This window comes from Aythya marila (assembly GCF_965140915.1).
Source record: "Aythya marila genome assembly, chromosome: 3".
Lineage (NCBI taxonomy): Eukaryota > Metazoa > Chordata > Aves > Anseriformes > Anatidae > Aythya > Aythya marila.
In genome coordinates, this window is record NC_139044.1 from 72,275,123 (window position 1) to 72,295,029 (window position 19,907).

The window sequence follows — 19,907 nt, forward strand, 5'->3', positions numbered from 1 at the left end:
TCTACAGTGGGCGGGGAGATGTTTCAGAGATCCTTACAGACAAGAAACTCAAGGTTCCTGACTGTTCTACCTCAAAACAAGATTTTCCAAACTGTTTGAAGTAGAAAGAGGGAAAGGAACAGCTATGAAAACAAGCAGAAGTTGCAGAGGCTGTTTACATATCATAATGGAAAACAATACTAAATTTTGGTGCAAAATCCTGGAGCATGGAGTGCCACAAACTCATTTCCAGGCTGGCTTGAAGAAATTCCAGGGTGTGTACAAAAACCAGCAGTGAGAAGTGTCTCTGTTTATTAGGTTATGTCTGAGCTACTCAGGGAAACAGGTGATTTTCAGGAGCATCAGTTTGTCAGCTAACCTTCTTCTGAGTTTGAGATTCAGCCAAGTCAGCAGCCATGCTCCCCAAGTCTGGACATGAACTAAAGGGTGAGAAACACTGTGCAAGTAGACTCTCGGTAAACCAGACTGTTTTTCCCCTCACTGACAAATTTGCTGCATCTATGTGACACCACGTTTCTTTGGAGCCACAGGAAGCAGCTTCCCTGATGTGGGGTTGGGAGGGTCTTCTCCAAAACCCCTCTCACTGGCAGAGAAGATGCCCCATATGGATCAGTTTCTTCCACCAAATTTATTCTATGATTCTGATAAACATGTTTCTTTCATCCCTTTCCCCTTGCTGCTCTTGAGTTTCTTCATTAAGGACAGCCACGGAGCCTAGACCAGTCTCAGCTGATGCAACTTTGAAGGGAAATTTAAACACAACAATCTGACTACCAGGGCTGCCCATAAACTTATTTTCCTTTGTGTTACACAGCAACACCATTTTTGCATTACAGTGCTGCTTCTAGAATTGACAGCACCATAGCTTTGTCACACAGAGATCAGCCAATATGTAAGGGCACTGGACAACTTTAGTCTCAAAGTATAGTTCTTATCACCAAAGAGCAAACTAGATATACATCCTATCTTCTCTTGCAGTAACAGAAGTCCGCACAAAATCTCATGGATTAACGAGTTCATGCAGCTGGTCTGTAGCTCACCTTTGGGCCTACAACTAAATTCCAGGTAATTAATTGTAGTCATATTTTCCTGTATAGGGATGTAAGTGGAAGCTTTACAACATGAACAATTGTCCAAAAAGCCAAACTGTAGAGAAAAAAATGCTTAAAAGGTCTGTGGTAGGGTTTACCAAGGTACAGTTGAACAAGGTGTTTCATGCTTTTGGCTGACTTTTTTTTTAAATTCTGATCTTGGTCATCTTTTCTGATCTTTAAGACTATCCACGCTGCAGAAGGCTAAAGGATCTACACTTAAACATCTGCTAGCTAATCCTGATCCTTCTGTATGATGTAACAACATCTGTTTTGTGGTGTTGGTTGTTGGTTTTTTTTTGGTTATTGTTTGTTTTAAATCACAGAAAAGAATAAGTGTTCTCACAGAGCCACTCTTTGATTTTCAGTTTTCTACCCCTGCAGGCCATCTTACTCTGAAGTCTTCTGCCAGTGGAGAAGAAGCCAGTTTTCATCTGCAATCTGCACACGCTGGCTGAAGAAAAAATTTCTGTCCAAGACCCTGCTCGGCCAAGGGAAAGAAAGGACATAATCTTCTGCAGGCATTTTTTTTTCCAAGGGTGATGGTGATCAACTGGCACCAGCCACAGCTGCATACATTGAGTCTCCAAGGGGAAAAAGCAAGGTGAATCTACAAACTAATGTAAAACAGTTTTGCTTTTTTTCAGGTTGGGCTGGAGATAAGTGAAAACTAGGAAGAGTTTTCTCAGGACTACTCCCTTCTAGCTGGGGGCACATCACTAATTATCTTCCATTCTTCTCTGCCTCCTTCTCCTCCCAGGGGCATGACTGGGCACAGACACATCACCCACAACACGCCACGATCCCACAGCACCCGTAGGACCAGAAGCCTCTGGAAGTGTGGTGTCCAGAGACCAACCAGAGAAGCAGCAAAGTTTGCCATGTGGGATGGAAAGGAGGAATATGAAGGCTGGTACATCACACAGGAGCACCTACTGCCTCCTTATCTCACGGCAATAAGCAAAATGTCCTGGCTCCACATGGAAGCTAGAGGCAAGCATGCTGGTCAGATGCTCTGGGAACAGACAGATTTCACACAATCACAGAATTGTAGGGGTTAGAAGGGACCTCAAGAGATCACCAGGTCCAACCCCCCTGCCAAAGCACGTTCCCTAGTGGGAAATTTCCCAGTGACTGCACACCCCCACTGCTTTGGGAGGTATGTGCTCCCCCTACATTACTATTTTTCTCCTGATTGTTTATAGCTCTACCACGCCTTTTTTTTTTCTTTTTTTCTTTCTTGTTTTTCAGTTAGGCTTTGTGTTTCTTCTACTATAGATTTTAGCTCAACCACTCTTCAGCTGAGTATAGCAGCTACAAACACAATAAGCAGATGCCACTGGAGCAAATGAAACTGCATTCCTTGCCTTGAGGCCCAGCAGGCTGCTTTCTGTCAGTGCTTCTCCCACTGTGAGCCCCCATACCAGAGGAAGAAAAATACGTGTAATCAGCTACATCTCTGTGAGCTGCATTTCCCATCAAGTGAAAAAATAAAATAAAACTGAAATAAATGTTAAAACAATCTGTCTGAATTTGTCATTGAAACCCAAAAGTGATCAAGACAGTACCACTTACCAGAATTTTCCCCCAAAACAGAGCAAGTTGACCTTCACCACATTTCCTCAAAAATGGCTCAGAAACATGACCTGTAAAGTGAGAGAGAAAGGGAAAGAAAAAATTAGTGACTAGGACATCACAAATGACATTACACTTCTTTCTCACTCTCCTGGCACGTATCGCCAAACTTCCACTATTTTCCCTGTTTTAATGAATGAGGTAATTGGATGTGATCCCCTCACAACAAATCATGAAATTCCACCAGCATTATGCAAAATATTAAAGTAATTGCAGGATTCCTTCGGACTGCTCAGACACATCACTGTCACCGACATGACAGTGATTCAGACGTCAGGGATACAAGGTCAGCAGCACGAAGCAAGCTGCGGCATAAAGCAAGCGTGCCAATTATTTCAGATCCATTCCTAAAAAATCGGTCAGTGTCTCCTAGTGATTTTGCTTCACCGAAGTGCTTTTGAAACGGGATGCACGTAACACTCTTGATGGCGTCCGTGTGTGAAAGCTACACAAAGAAAAAAAGGGTTGTGCCACGCCACGTTTTTAGGCGATATTAATTGCCCCCCGCTCTCCCGAGGAACAAAGACGGAGAGCAAGTAAGCAAACACAGCATCCAGCCTGACATGCACGAGGGCTGGTTTGAACAACACGCAGAGCAGAAGTGACAAATGCCATCGTTTAGCCAATGCTGAGTAAATTTCAAATGACAGCAACTCCTTATTTCCCCTCGAGGCGAAATCTTTGAAAGAGCAGCTCGCGGAGCACGGGCTAACAATGATGTTAAAACATTTCTTTTGGAAGCGCCTGGCAGATGGGGGAGCTACGCTTTTGCTGGTGCTCAGGTTTGGGAACGGTGAGTGTGCAGCAGAGGAGGGCACACATTTCAGTGTCCTGCTGTCCAAACCAGTGAGGTCAGACTGAATTTGACCTGCTTTCAGAAACGCTCACATTCCTCCTCCGCCCCCCCCCCAAGTACATGGCTGAATTTTCCACGAGAGAGGCATTTGTGAAATTACTGCTGAATGAGTAACTTTACAACTGCACACAGCTGACTTCGGGGCCTGCATTATTGATGGAGAAAACCCGCCCCAGCTGCAGAAGCAGCAGCAGATCTTTGCAGCAGTGCCTTTTGTGAGGGATGCTGGAGAAGGGGGCATGGCTTCTCCGCTCAAATTGCTTTCACTGGTCCTTGTTCCGTGAAAAGAAGCTAGGAAAATAAAACTGCTCTTAAGGAATAAGCAAGTAATTCTTCAAAATCACGGCAACTGGGTTATGCTGTTCTAAATCCCGGTAAGAAAGCAGACCTCTGATTTCATAAGGCTGAAATGTCATTCTGGCTAGAGAAGTCAGGGTGGGGAGAGAAAGGAAAAAAAGACATTAAAAATCAGAAGACGTTTTTGTGAGAGGTTTAAGGAATAAACGTTTTTAATCACACAACTGCAAATCACAGCGTATTCTTCCCTGCTTGCTTTCTTAGCTTAGTGGTTGAAAAAAAAAATAAATCCTGGATGTATCAAGGAATAAAGAAAAAAAAACACAGCAAAGCCTCCTCCCCCAACATCTATTGTACAGCTTGGCAGAATTCGTAATAACACTGAAAAAAAGATGGGTCTTAACCACTCTGCTCAGGCTCGGGGAAGGTGGTTATTATTCCAGTACCATCCGTTTCCCTCCTTAGCTTCCAGGCATTTGGCCTGGAAAGCAAAATTGAGTCAAGAAACTGCTCCTGCCTCCCAACTAATTGGATAACATCTGCATAGAGAAAAGTTGGGAGCTTAAGAGAGGAGCCAAGTTCGAGTCAGTCCAGCAGCACCTCGGCTCTAGCTTAGCTCATTATTTTCTCTTGCACCAAGCCAGAGAAGCGACACGTACGGGGAAACTCTGTACTCCACGCTGTCGGAGCCACGAATCCCTGACAGGCAGAGGCTGGCACTGCTGCCAAAGAGGGCAGAGCCCCCCTGTGCTTGTCTGTAGCTTCTGGACACGGCCCCGGCCTTGCTCCCACACCCCTGCACAAATGCCTGTGCACATGATGATGGAGAAGCAGCCAGCATTAAGACCAACTGGATCCAGGCGCCTTAGTACATGCTGAAGGAGCCCTGTTCAAGCCCTTGGAGAAACTGTGTAAGAGAAACCCAAAGACTCCTCGCTCTTTCTTTGCATTCAGTCTAGGGGCTGTACAGACCTCAGCTTCAGCCTTAACGATTTTCCTTCTATCTAACTACGTAGAAGGAACATTGAGCCTCTTCCTTGAGGGCTTTGGATAATGTTACTTAGCTACAGATTCTGACCAGCACTTCTCAGAAAGCTTTGCTGACCTTTGGAGAAAACAGCATAGGAGGTGCAAATAAATGAACATTAGAAGTGGTGCAGAAGGAAAAACATTGAGAATGAAAACCTTTGCTGGACAAAATCACGCTGAGCTCTCCTTCCACTTGCCATCTAAAATCAAATACAAAATGAGGCTGTTTAAAGTACAATCAAATGAATGGGATTAGGTTTAAGCAACATCAGCTTCCCGCAAGTTGCTGTGATTTGCTTCCCGTCCCAGCCCGAAACGCTTACAGCAGGGTCACCCCAAACTGTGTCACACATACCAAAGCTGTCCAAGCATCTTCTCCTAAATGGCATGGCATGGTAAAACACTTAGCAAACCACCAGATGGGAGAAATTGCTCTGAGTCTCAAAGAAGAGACTTTATTTGAAACTTAAAAAAAAAAAAAAAAAAAAAAAAAAGTAGTCTTGGGAGATAATCAGGCTTATTGTCTGCCAAGAACAGCCATTTCCTGTAAGCAGCATCAGCTTCAACAAATCGGAATTTTTTACTGAAAAAAAAAAAAAACACAACAAAAAGCCATCCCCCCCTGCAGCGTTGCACATATACTACTGGTGCTTTTATGTAGCTTTGTGCAAAAGTTGCCTTCTTTCTGTGCAGAGGAAAGTATTGTGTGAAATACGATGCGGTGAGTAGAATCACGTCACCAGCACGTTTGTTTCCTTACTTTGCGGGCTTTATGAGACAAACCCCTGTTTACCCTCATCAGTTTTTCAGATATGTTTTTGTCAGTTCATACTGGGATCAGAATTAAGTTTATTACCACTGGCAAAAGAGAAATCACTGACAGCAGACACAGTAACTACTTCTTTTTCCAAGCCTCCATGCCAAAATCCATTAACACCCACCAACTTCCAGGATCTCTGGAACAAGTCCACAGTGAACAAACCTAGACAAGAACCCACAAACAAAAACTGATTTCCATTAGAGCAAAAATCCTTCAGTGACAGTTTACCCACTGTATAAAACAGATAAAGCCATGATTTAAGGCATTAAAGCAGTTACGTGAAGGATTCTGGTCTGGTACACGCTGCAGGTGTTGCAGTTTGCACGCAGGCTTGGCCCAGCTGGAGGAAGCGACTGGCTGAAGTCATAAATAATTTTCAGATGGATCCCAGTACATGCAATTCACTTTGTGATACTCAGGCACAGAATGAAATCCAGATGATGATAAACATCTGACAGTTTTCTACTAGTGACATGCTTTTGTTGCTGCCTTTTCAAACCTTGAGTAGAACCACGCATCCCCAGTTCTTGGGCTTCAATGTTACTTGGTAAAAATTGGGAAGAAGAAAGTTTTCTGTGTGGAGAACACTTTACAAATGAAAGTCCCTGGACCAGGGTGCGTGATCTGTAAATTAGCTAGATCCACTTTGTAAAGGAAATGTTGGTTACTCTGCCAAGCAATAGTCTTTTTTTCATACATGTATGTTCTAATATAATTTGTGTTCATTATGCTACGCACCATACCAAGGAGGTTTTGGGCCATGAATTAATCGAGGAAGTACTTTTCAGTAGTGGGTTGCTCTGGCCCTACAGTACCAAGGCCTGGAGCCCCTCAGAGCAGGTCGAGGACTCTACAGGAGTTTGCTGACACATTTGAACAAGCGCACAGAAGCATGCTCAATTTTGCCTGGGGTGCAGCATTTTCTTGATATTTCCCCCTTAAGATTTATAATCTTATTTTTTAAAAGAAGTAATAATATCAAAAACCACTTAGAAAACCCTTTTAAAAAGCAATGTTGAACACGAGAAGAAAAAAAAATTCTGCATGCTGAGTTTATATGACGAGTTTATAAAGGGACTGCACATCTTAAACTTAGCTTACATAAAGCAATCTTTTACTGTGCGATGCCAGATTATATATAAAGACCCCTTATCCAGTGAACATCTGAAAGCTTTCCAACAATAAAACGTTTAAAGTTTAAAGGAAGCTTATAGGCTTGCTCTTAGACAGGGACAGTAGCCTCACTGTTACCCCGAGCCTCTTCCTTGCTGGGGGGGGAGACCCAGGGAGCCGCGCGTGACACGAGGAAGCCCAGCCAGCATCGGGGGGAGCTGAGGCAGGAGCTCCTGCAAAAAGCAACTTGTGCAACTAGGACAGGCATGGCCCTGGGCATCTGCAGAGGAAAAGAGACAGCAACACCATTACAAGACTCTGCTAAGACCAAACATTACGATTCTTGTTGATTCCTCCTCCTGTGTGACAGAATTTGAAAGAGGATGGTGGCTGCACAGCAGGGCAGGCACCCTGCATCTGCCTCCTGAACCTCACTGGGTATCTGAAACAGCCACCTGAAAGCTTTGTGCAGTTACAGGACATAAATACGGATAACCAGGTCCCTCTCCTAGAGTCCCAAAGAAAGTTCGTACTACCAAAACAAAACCATCTGTCCCCACCATCAAACTTGCAGCTCTATAAAAAACACATCTCTCAAACTGCTGCCCTTCCCGTTTGGAGCAGGAGGAACTCTCTGAACAGATCCAAGGTCACTTTCGCAGTGCCAGCAAGTCCTGAGAAGCAGGAAAGAGGGGGAAAAAAACTTCAGGAGAATAAAGAGGCTTTGCTTCAGCTTCTAGTTTATGAAAAGGAAAAAAAAAAAAAAAAAAAAAAAAAAAAGCCAACAAACCAAACCCACAGCACAAAACTGTGTTAAGGATTATAAGCTAAACTGCTTCTTCTCCGTGCCACTCAAATCTCCTCGTGCACCAGATCTACTGACTCATCCTTAGTGTATGTGCTGCTGTCAGCGGGTCCCTATATCCTGCACATCCTTTACTACCAGCCCTGCCCAAGCATGCTGCGTGGTTTCCTTTTCCCTGCGATGCTTCACTACCAAAGAGAGCTTCAGCCCCTCGCTGACACAGTTGATGTTGCCAGCTCCGTACTGCTGACACTAGTTCCTTTTTCCCTCTCAACTTTCAGGCAGGCTAAACTAAACCAAATCTTTCTGCTGCTTTCCTAGGCATCAACTTGCTTTGTAACACAACAGCTACAGGCCCACTGAGAAAGCAGAAAACACAACGGAGCTGGGACCTGAAAGCAGAAAGGAGGCACCTAACTAAGCACTATGGTGTGGGAAGGGCTAATACAGGTGGAAGTGTGCAAATCCTTAAAGAGAAATATTGAGGGCAGATACCACAAATACAAAGATGCAAAAGCATTATGAAATACATCATGGGACAACTAGGAGGTGTCATGAGCAAGCGGAAGAGGGCTCTAGCATGAGAAGGAAAGAGGAGGGGTACTGGTGATTGAAAGGCATGCAAGACTGCTCATGAACTCTGCCTTTCAAAATCTGGGAAGATCCCCAAAGCTTTGGCATCCACACTGCCTAAAAGAGAAGCAATCATGTCTTCTAGCTGCCTTTTAAAGCTGGAAGCCAACTTGTGTGCCACATACCTCACCCAAGCCATGGGACTGGTCAGCCTCTGTGTCAGGCACCCACAACCACCTGGACAGAGCCATCCATGGGGGAACCTCCAGCCAGCCCAATGGGGCAGGCACCGAGGCTGAAAATCCCATTAATATACGAGGGGCATGTGATGGCAGAGATGTACTTCAGTTCTCAAAACTGTAGGAAAATGACTTCATTAATTGTGGGAAGAGTGCTCGCATTTCTCTCTACAGAAAAATGAGAAGTGCTCTGCACCAAACAATTTTATTTTTTATTTTTAAGAAATGAATGGGTCCCATAGTCCTAAGAATAGATCGCACTCCCTGACCCTCTTAGCTGGCTCTCAAGAATGCTGCTGGGTACGGCTGGAGCTGAGGGAGGGCGCGAGGCCACTGCAGGCAGCACGCATCCCTCCCCTGCACCCCCGGCCTGCCAGCCCACGCTGCCTCGTGTCCCTGTGACACATGGGGACTGTTTCTGGGACCAGGAAAGGGGAAAAAAGAACAGCAAGAAAAACAGCAGCCAGCATAATGCAGGCTTTTAGAACGTTTAGGATATTATAGCCATGCCGTACAACAAAAATGAATGCATGCATGTACGCTGTATGTAGAAGAAATATGCTAAGGTTGCAGCGCCCCCAGTGTCAGCCATTCCCCCTGTGCCAGAAATCACAAAAAATACACCCATGGGAAGAAACAGTCTCAAGTCATGGCCAATTTACTTCAAGGCTTTAAACTTATGCAGAATTGAGCATCTATCCTGTATTCTTAGGACACACTGGAGGTGAAAGGGGTCCTGTATGTAACTAAGGACTCCTTGTAGTTCAGTCAGTCGATAGGATTAGGTATGTCTGTGCAATGCTTTAATGGATTATTCACCCCAGAACAAGCTACCTGACGTTCCTGAGCGCAGCCCAGCCTCACAGGATTGATTCATCTCCAGGCCAGCACGTGGCTAGTGCCGTTCTTCATCCCATGCAGTAAAGCAAAGCAAAGCGAAGAGGTTGAGCAGTGTGTGAGCTACACGGAGCAAGCCACGAGACAGCTGGAAACTGAACCCACAGCGCAGGGCCCCATCCATGTGCACAGATTATTGTGGCTTCCTGTGCTATGTCCTTGACTGTGGAAAAAAAATAGTTTGCACATTTGGTTTTCCTAACTACTGTAATTCAGAAATTACCCCGGAGCAACACAAAGAAGCAGCACTTTCTGCAAGGAACCCGCAGGCTGGGCGGGCTGGGGCTGGTGGAGCCCAAGCACCCGATCTCAGCAGGCGCCCCGCCACCTACACGTGGTCCCACTGCCTGATGCTGAAGAGAAAACGTTGAAAAAGTGCTGAAATTCTGTGAGAACAAGCTATTTGTAAACTTATTTCTGTATCAAAGAACGCCTGTAAAGGAAAAAGTAAACAGTGCAAGAAAAGAATACAGCAATGGGATTAAAAGGCAAGCAATGAAAACACTGCACTGTAAACTAATGATTAACTACGACAAGCTGAAAACAAACTGTTTCCTTCTCGCCCTCTTCACGTTAGCCTTTTAAGACACAAGGATGGGGAAAAAAAAGGAGGTCAGAGTTTTAAAATTGTGGAGCTTATCAAATCCAAGATCAGATGAGTAGAGCAAACCTACGAAGAAAACATCCTCTCTGCCCACCTTCCGTCCCCAAAAAGGAAGCCCAGCAGTTACAACCCATCAGCTGCAGTGTGGGTCTGGTGTTTTTAAAGGATTGCTCTGGAGAGCCTTTTTGCCTAATCTGTTCTTACCTTTCTGAAAATTTCAAAATAAATAAATACTCCTTATCTTTCTGGAAGTTTCAAAATACTGAAACTTGAGGAATATGAAAAATAAAACAACACAACATTTTCTAATCAGACAAGTATCATAAAGCAAATAAAGAAGGTCCTTGCTTGTCACGTGGCATGAAGCAAGGAAGGAATAAGAGCTTTAAATTAGAGAAGCACTGGTGTGAAAACCTATGTAAAGCTGCTGGTGGGCTGTGGGGGGAAAAAGGGAAAGAAGAGCGCTGTCTCCATGTTACTTCACTGATTTTCTTATTTACCCATTTATTTATTTTCATAATTAAATTTCATGTTGGCGAGTTCTGGATTCAGGAAAGTGGAAAAACAACACAAAAAAAGTCACTGTATTTTGACAGTTTACTTTCCAACAAAAACCCCCTGCTCTCTTGTAACTTCCAAAAAAGACTCCCACATAATGAAAAACAGGAAATTAAATCCTCAGGACAACACAGCAGAAGTACAAATGAAAAGATTTTGCAGTGACATAATGCTTCAGCCTGGAGTGCAGATCAAGTCTTTATTCCTTCATGCTGTTCTCAAATCCATCAGGTCCCTCCTTCGAAAGCAAGTGTCCCAGCATGAACCAGAACAAACGCGGGGCTCTTGTAATTCCAGGATCGTGCTATATTAATACAAACCCCTCTGCAACACAAAAGCCACACAAAAGCCCGTATTTTGCTGAAATATCCTATGGATTTAACTGAGCATTTTTATGCTGAGCAGTATTGCTCTGCAACACCCCCTACTCCCTTGCTTTAAAGATTAAGCAAAAACCTGTGGGGGGGGAGCTAACGAACCTGGATTTCCAGCTTGCTTGGGGCAGCCGGGGGTTCACCACCCAAGGAAATCGTGACTCCAGATGGACAACGTGAGCTCCTCCGGCACGAAGCTCCCCCACGTCACCGGCTGCAGCCTCTGTGCCCCGGTGCCCATTGGCATCAGCGGGGCAGCGCCGGTGGCCGGCCAGGAGGGTGCCAGGGGCAGAAGCCCCCTCCCTGGATGGTGACAGCCTGGCAAGCTGTAGAGATGAGGCCTGAGCCGCAGACGCACCGCTGACAGCCTCGCCCCCGCTTCCTCAGGAAACCAGGCTGAAAATCCGGCTTTCCCCTCGCTGCGCCCCCACCCCGCCCCCAACCCCGCAGATGCAGCGTAGAAAAAATAAGAAAGGAGTAGCGTAGATGTAAGGCTGGAGGGCTGTGCTGTCTCCCAGAACAGCATCTGGATGACTGTCTCATGCATGTTTCAGGAGTGTCATTGGCTTCCTGTTTAATATTCTTGTTTTACTGCTGCACAAAGCCGGCCTCGTCTCTAGCAGCAATATATTACTCTCACATCCTCAGAGCGGATCCCTAATGAGGGTATTCTGGTTTCTTGATATTCAGAGACCTTCTGTCGGTATCAGCAGAAGATCAGCACATGCCTGAGCGCCCGTAAAACAGAAAGGGAGAAACCATCTCTCTGTGTTAAAACAGAGCCGTGGGATTAAAGGGAATGTGAGTGACCACCTAGGTCGCATCCCTGCTCACGCAGCATCTCCAGCATGAATGCTTTTCTTTTTCTTAGGCCACCGACGCAGCTGGGGGAAAGCAGAGATGTTTGTGGGCGCCGAGCCCCCTCCCCAGCCTGACCCCCTCACCATGCCGGCCTGCCCCAGCTGGCCTGGGGAGCGCTGCCCGCCCACCACCGCGGCCTGTTCGCATTGCCATGGCTACGCCGCCGCTGCTGCCGCGCACGCCTGGCCTATTTCTGCAAGCCTGCCGTGGCAGGGGGTGTTGGCTACGGGCTTAATCTCAGCAAGGTCTAACACTCCCCCAAGCTGCCGGCTGCACAAGGGAAGGGCCACACTCAACGTGAACACAGATCGTGAAGGGCCCGGAGCGGGGACTCTGCATTGCCCCGAAACCAGCTGAAAATTGGTGGATATAAACCCCCGTGCACAACGCAAGAAAGGGCAAGCGCAAGAGCCAGCCAGCCTCAGCATGCTGGCAGCCCCAGGGCCTTTGGAAGCATCCCAAGGAAAGAGCACTTTGACGGAAAGACCTGGAGGACAACAATGAAGTAGTCTTGCCAACGTTAATGGGGTGTGTGAGGTCTGCAGAATACCCACAGATGCCATTTGGAAAGCAACTTGTACCCACTGGAGAGACTGGCAGCATGGGTGGCAGGAGGAGACCTCGGAGACCTGAAGGACAGGTGGAAAGCAGAGATGGAGAAGAAGGGTTGAAGACAGGCAGCTGGTGTGCATAAAGGAGTCAACTGAGGAATGAGCAAGGGAGGCTACAATGTTAAGAAATGAGGGAGCTGGACAAATTCCCTTAGCAAAGACATTCTGGACAGACAGAACTATAATCTGTAGAGGGCAGAGAAGAGGATGCTGCAGTAATTCAAGACATGAAATGAGCACTTGGATGTGAATTTCATCAGCATGGTCTGGAGAGCAGAGGGCATTTGTGAAGAGACATCACACGGGAAGAATCCACTGATCTCTGATCGAAGATGTAGGGAACTTGGAGATGGACGCATGCAGATTTTGGCCTCGCTGAGGGACCCTGGTGTTGTCCATGGCAACAGAGACGGGAGATAATGGGGAGAGCTGCAGGTGGAGCTGTATCAATGGATAACTGTTTAGCCATGCTGAATGACTCTTCATGAGTTGGGATCCACAAAGAAGTGAAGAAAGCCCAATTGAGATTATAGCTTGGACAAGGAGAGAGAGGACTAGTTTTCTGTTCCAGCTGTAAGAATCACATAGATGTATATCTATACAGCTATGACTCTGTGATGACTTTTTATATGTATATGTGTATATATACATACATATATGAAAGATTATTTGTATTTTTGTGTATATAAATGCAATAGATCTGTCTGTAGATGAAGGAACCCAAAATGAAATTGTAGTCAGAAGACTATGATTTGAGGAAAAGCGCTGCCCTGTATCTCCTGCCAAACACAGAAGTGGAAAAAGGGCTCTGCCACTGTTCCTTTTTTGTACTGTTTCAGCTAGCGAAACCCACAGCAGTAAAATGCTTGCCTGCTAACCCCATGGAAAGTTTAAGCAGTTAAAAGAAAAAAAGAAAAAAAGAAAAAAAGAAAAAAGAAAAAAAGAAAAAAAAAGGTTGCAATACAGAAATGGATGTCAAAGCACAACACTGCTATTTGCAATATATTTCAGAGCCTTTACAACAGTGCTTAACCTCTCTGAGGAAGTGGGCTACGTCAGCTTCGGCACCTCACAGCATGACAACCCGCTCCCTGCTGCGTGGGCAGCACCCACGTGGCCACGTGCCTCGCAGGGCAGGCCAGCAGCTACCCATGTCGGCAGTCACCCTGCTGGTACAACAGCCCGTGTAATACTGAGGACGTGCATTTCGGCCTGGTGACAAACGTGTGCTTAACCGTGTGTCAAATCCACCGTCGTGCTGAGCGCTAGAAACAAAGGGCATGTTGGGAGCAGCACATCTGGGTCACCAATGTGCCCGCTCCCAATGTGCCCGCGACCACCCCGGGGATGAGTGCGGCAGGGAGTGGGATGAGGAATGGGGCTGGCAGCTTTCACCAAGTCCACTAGCCAAAAAGCAGGGAACCCCATCCTGGGACAGTTCTGCAGATGTAAACGGGATTTATAAAAGCACATTCAGCCTCCGTGCTCCCCGCCATAAGAGAGACTGTAAATCGCTGAGAATAAGGCAAGAAACAAACACACAGAAAGCACTCGCGGGCTCCGCTTCTCAGTGCTGAAACTAGTTTGGACCTGCGCGTTTTGGAAATGTCATGTTCGATTTTGCCCTAGAAACCGCCCCGCGGAGCACAAGGCGTGCCATTCACCGGCTGTGGCATGGGGCCACCAGGAGCAGGGACATCTGAGAAGGAGCATTCAGAGCAGCACGTGTGCGGCCGCAGCCGCAAAGGCACCGAGTTATGAATTCTGGAAAATGTATGCGTGGTACGGGCTGATGGTACGGTCCCTGCGAGTACAAATCCATAACAAGCCCCTGGGAAACAAGGGGGATATGTGCCTAAGAACCACAAAGAGGCAACACTTTTTTTTTTTTTTTTTTTTTTGAGTATGAAAGCAAGCTCATTAATTTCCCCTCCAAAAGTCATTAGCACAATCTGGGAGCAGCTGCAAGGGTCAGCTGTGTGGATTTCAGCAGCAAACATCACCAGCAGCAGCTACAGGAGCCACTAAATCAACAGATCGATAGCCACGTTTTAAAAACAACCGACACGTGCCAAAAATGTCAAGTTCACTTCTCTCACATGTATGCTTACATCTCATGGCAGAGTGTCAACAGAATTTGGGACTACCACAGCCCTACAATGCCACTGGCACTGCAGCTGGGAAGCCTATGTGGAACCTCTACCTGTCACATCCACAAACCCTTTTCTCCGTGCCCCGCAGCTGCGGCCACCAATGACAACCAATTTATTGTGTCATCTTCCCCTCCCCTTGTCACACACATGCTCATCCATGGCTTGCCCCTACTTTTAACCCACCTGCATAGACACAGGGCCATAGGAAGTGCTTTGAAGCACCGCACACATGACAGCGTATCAAGAAAAGGAAGCGTTCGACCTCATCATGTGGAGTGGAAACAGTATGGTCCCCACAAGCAGACAGATAGATTTAAAAAGGGCAGACTAAGGGTATGCTTCTTCATAAACACAGATGTTTTATCAACCCTCTGAACTCCCAGTTGCGTCCCTTTTCCAGGCAGACACCTCGAGGTCTCGTTGCCCAGCTCTGATAACATTTCAGCAGTGGGGAAGGGCCATGGGCTGGGCTTCAGACAGCCCAGCTCAAAAAAAACCCACAGATTTAAATGGAAGTTGAAAGCCTTCTCCCAAGGAGAGGATTTCCAGCACGAGGCCTACAAATGAGGAAGAAAATGAAAGCTGTAGTTTCTCGGTACTTATAGATGTGCCATACAGCTGGAACTGCTTATCTCCGCAGCATTCACGTTGCTCTAGCAGTAACAGAAGACATTTTTCTCCTGGGGAAGCTCTTTCTCACTCAAGTATCCACAGCGGAGCAATTACAAGCTTCCTAAAAGCCCAGCGCAGCTCTCAAGGTCTGCAGTAGCTGCAGCTTCTGACCAAGGCTGCAGCATTCGGAGAGATCGGGGCGGCACGAAGCATGACGAGGAGGTCGAAATTTGAACCAGCAGCAAGCATGGGCTCCAGCAAGTTCCGCCCCATTTGCCTTAACAACACACACGCCCAGTGGTCCTTTGCTATCAGTGATGGAAAAAATGAAAGAGGAACATTTATGGAGGCTACACAAGCCTCACTGCACAAGGGGCAGGTTTACCTCTCGTGTAGAAGGGGAAGAGCTGGTGTCCGAATGAGCACGCGCGAAGCGACGAGGGCATAGAAAGTATTCTGTGGGCTTGGAACAAAACCCTGTTTGTAGGATTCATTTGGTGAAAGAATGTATGTTAACAGAGCAAGCTATTTATAGCAACCCTCCACAGAAATGAACTGTCTCTTGGTTCCTGTCCCTGTGAAACGCAGCTTTCTAACTGGAGAAACCCTCTCTTCAATCCAAAAGCATGGGAGGTAGGGCTGGGGGGGCAGAACGGGATGCTGGTGCCCGACATACCCCCTGTTACCTCCCATTATACCAGAGATAAGGTCTCCCTGTCCTGCCAGCACAAGCCTTCGGTCCCGGCTGGAGCCCACACACCATTTTTCCTCAGTGTGTCTTGGTGAGAGGGCTGCAGCGCGAGAGCCGCCCGTATGGCCACACATCCCTCACAGCTCAGCCGTGTCCATCCTGCTGATGGGTGCCGCAGTAACCACGAGGGATTGCTCCTTCTCAGGCTGCCTGCCTTTAGCCACGGGCTTTTAGTCAATGCTAAAATGTATATACCTACGGAAGACAACAGCCCCTGTCAATCCCCCTTGAAATGGGGATAAACCACCAGTCAAAGATCCTACAGCAGAGCATGTCCACACATCCTCGCTTTCTACACTCTTAAAATAAAAGTACACATACTTTCATCCCGATCACACGCAGTCAGCCAGCTAGAAACTCCCAGCCGTGTGCACACCTGCTCAGGATTTTGAGCAGCCTGCAGAATTGTCACACCGAATCTCACCTACGTGTTATAAATGACCCAGCTCCTCAGCCTCTTACCACGTGTCCGTTTGCTCACACACCGGTATTTCCTCCAACGCACTCCCTGCTCTGGGCACGGACATAAATCATTCCCCTTCCAAAATCAAAGCAGTGGCGTGGAGATTGTTTGCAGCACTCCCAGGGAACGCTGGCACCGACTGCCAGCACACGCCGCCCGCTCCGAAATCCAGAACTGGGGCACTTTTTGTTGCGCTTAGCCATTCACCACCAACAAAACCCAACAACCTATTTTAAAGAAGGAGGCAGTAGTAAAATGCTGTGAAGAAATAAACAAATTTGCGTAGAAAACAATAGTTTAGTTTAGGTTTTCGGGCTTCATTTCCTACACAAAAGAGCAATGGGTCACAGCTAAAGATGTACTTGCCCCTCCCTTTCATCTAAACTGAGGCTAAAGCTTCCCAGTTTATCTGGGGATGCCCTCACACTCCCCCACACCATCAAACTTTTGGGAGAAAAAAATACTATTCTTCATTCTTCCTCTTTGTATAACTGCTTTTCATCTCATTTGTCTTATGGTTTTTCCCTACTGCTTATTTTTTCTATGTGAGCCCAATAAATTATTTCTACCGGTTTACCCAGACAAGAAAGAAGCTGAGTGAGCTGCGGGCATGTGACTTTCCTTAATAAAACAAAAAGCTCTTCTGAAAAACATAAAAAGCAAAACCTAACAGGTTCCCTCTTTCGCGTACAAGCAGGTAGGTAAACAAATGCACGAGAAACTAAAACACACACATGCAAACAGACAAACCACATGAGAAAGATTTCCAATTAGCCTTCCCTCTTCTCTCTTGCTTAAATATGTCCACAAATAAGATGCAATTAATTCTCCCCATCCATATGTATGGGAGAGCTGCTGAACACCACAGTGTTCAGAAATTACAGTTTAGACCTGGCTGGGAGGGAAAAAGGAAAGTAAAAAGATTTGGGGGCAAAAACTTTCTTTTTTTTTTTCAGACTAAAATCATCTCACTTTTTCTAGTTGGGACCCTATATATTCTCACTGTCCCCTGCCCCTTCCATATTCTAGACAAAACACGGGATCTCATTGCTCTCATCGTCCCTAGATAGCATCCATCAACAGCTTTGCAGCCAAATGCCTCATAATTGGTTTCTGTTTCTTTCCATATCTCACGTTGACACTCCTTGTTGGTTACAAATAAAAGCATATATCTTACATCTAATGATTGTACCAATAAACCTAAATTAGACTAATGGGAGCACTGAACTGAAAATAAAGCTCTGTAAGCTATTGGGCACAGATATATCACGAGACTTTATTAAACTATAAATCCGTTGATTACAACTATATTTTCTAAAGACAGAATTATCTTAAGCCAATTTGTTGCCCAGCAGAACAGAATTTGGCGTCTATGATGAAAATTAGATTATATCAGGGTAAGTTTGTTTATAATTTTAGATGAACAGAATTAGACGCAGCGAAGTGCTCATGCAGATGAAATAATGAAATGGAGCATGTTTGCTTGTTAATTTTCATGATGCAATATTTGGTGCTCTCTAGGCCATAAGCAAGCATCTTGATTCACAGGTCTTGAAATTATATTTGAAAGGAGTAGTTTCTCCTTCTGTGTCCCATGAAGACTTAGCTTAAGCTGGCATATGACTTTAGATATTGTAAAGATGTGATGATGTGGATGAAAAATGCCCCAATCTGTTCCCATTCCTTAGGTGCTGATGTTCCTTCCTACATCAGCTCAACGCCTTACCTGTTGGTTTAGCCACACCAACCACTGGATTTTGAGAGCCTGGCATTCAAAATCAACCACACTGAGACAAAACATTTGGTTTTCTATGCAGAGGCAGCAGCGGGTGAGCGGCCCAGGAGAACAGGAGCTTCGGAGGCTGGCTATGCGGCCTCAGAAGACCAGTCTCAAGCCACATGCTTAAGGGAAAAGCAGAGAACACCCACAAGTGATAAGTTCTTGGACGGACTGACAGCTTGCCCTTGGAGCCCTTCAGACTCACAGACCCGATAAGCAATGTGACCGGGAGATTTTCTCACCAGCTTTTTCACTGATGACCGATGAAGTCACAAATCTCCGTATGAAAAATACGGTGCAAGCTTCTGCATGGTCTTTCCTCCATCACCATCTCCTGTCCCAGCAATGGGTGATCCAACTGTGTCCATGTCACCCTCAGCTCCCAGTAAGAGCCACACTCAGACTCCTTCAAAAGGAAATCGATGACATTTACTCTGCCTCCAGCCATGGCTTTTACACACAGGCTGCTTGAGAGGGCTGGGAGCAGACGAAGCGATGGTGCTGTGCAGGCAGAGCTCCTTCTAACAGCTTCTCCTGCCCTGCTCAGCCCTTCCACTCTGAATCTGTTTCTCTACAGTTGCTGGAAATTAACTGCAAAATAAGGACGTTTTTCCTTCAAAAGAGGGCTAATTATAATTTTCTTTCCGTCCAGTTTCACAGGAGAGGAAAGGGAGACCCCCCTAGCTTGTTACTTATTTTCATCTGCTGTAAATATCCAGAGGTAAGGGCAGCCCCGTTACCCACAAGACAAACAGCACCCGTGATGCACTCGAAGAAAGCACCCCCCAAGCCTACTCCGAGCACCAAAAATAATTACTGCCAGCACCAACTGCCATTTGTCAAAACTCAACGCTATTCTTGGATCAGAGTGCAGGCTCAGTAATTTCTTCCTTTATTATTATTATTTTTTTTAAAGCAAAGTGACTTCGAACCAGCCCTACCAGCACATGTGAAGTGTGCGATGGACTTGGCAGCCACCAGCTTTCTAAATGATAATTACTGGCACTTCATCAGTCCTAACAGTTTGAGGCAGGCAGTTTGACAACGTTAACCGACGGTGCTGAAACCAAAATGCAGTTCCCACGGGGGCTCTCGTGCTCACGTTTTCTTTTCGTGCTGGTTGGAGACTTTCTAGCGCTCTCCTCTGAGCTGGCAACTCCTCACCCTGGCCCTGCACCACCCCTCAGACAAACGCCAGCGGGGCTCTATTACATCTCCATAGCATATGCCATTAAAAAATAATTCATTTTTACAATGCATTAATTGTGCCCCCTCCGCCACATGATTGCAAACGGCTCTGGCAAACAACTGCACCTCCATGAATAAGAAGTTTGTTTGACCAAAGAGTAATTGGAGTTGCTTGGCACTGGGGATGAATGCGGCGACGCTGCAGCTGACACGTCCTGCACACACAGTCCTATCAGCCCTCCTGTACAAAGCCCAGCGAGTAAACCTTCCTCAAAGCTTCCCACTTAAAAGAAGGAGGTCTCTGGGCAAAATGAAATACGAATCTCTTCAGACTCGAAACGACTGAATGTATCTCCTAGTCCTTTGCATTCGCTAAGCCACAGTAAAGTGTCTTTGCAGATGAACTTTAACAGCTTCTATTTTTTTCCTTGAGCAGATGGAGAATTTTTATTAAACGCATCCATACTCACAAAGTAAACTGACATTAAATGAATGCTGGCAGGAAAAAAGGATAGCTTTTATACTACGTATATATATATATTTAACCTGGAAACTGCTCTTCTGCATCGCTTTAAAAAGCTGCAAGACTTGGGTGAG

At 46.1% G+C, this 19,907-nt stretch overlaps 1 protein-coding gene across 5 annotated transcripts in view; it reads right to left on the reverse strand.

Annotated features, from left to right (window-relative positions):
• Positions 1 to 19,907, reverse strand: part of FYN (FYN proto-oncogene, Src family tyrosine kinase) — a 130,432-nt gene that overhangs the window by 72,184 nt on the left and 38,341 nt on the right. For 3 of the 5 annotated variants that reach the window (XM_082756647.1, XM_082756644.1, XM_082756649.1), the window contains exon 2: positions 2,667 to 2,737. The gene's annotated coding sequence lies outside the window, so the exon portion shown is untranslated. Of the gene's footprint in view, positions 1 to 2,666; positions 2,738 to 10,996; positions 11,227 to 19,907 lie in introns of those variants that run through there. The other 2 variants (XM_082756648.1, XM_082756645.1) reach the window with 2 other exon arrangements.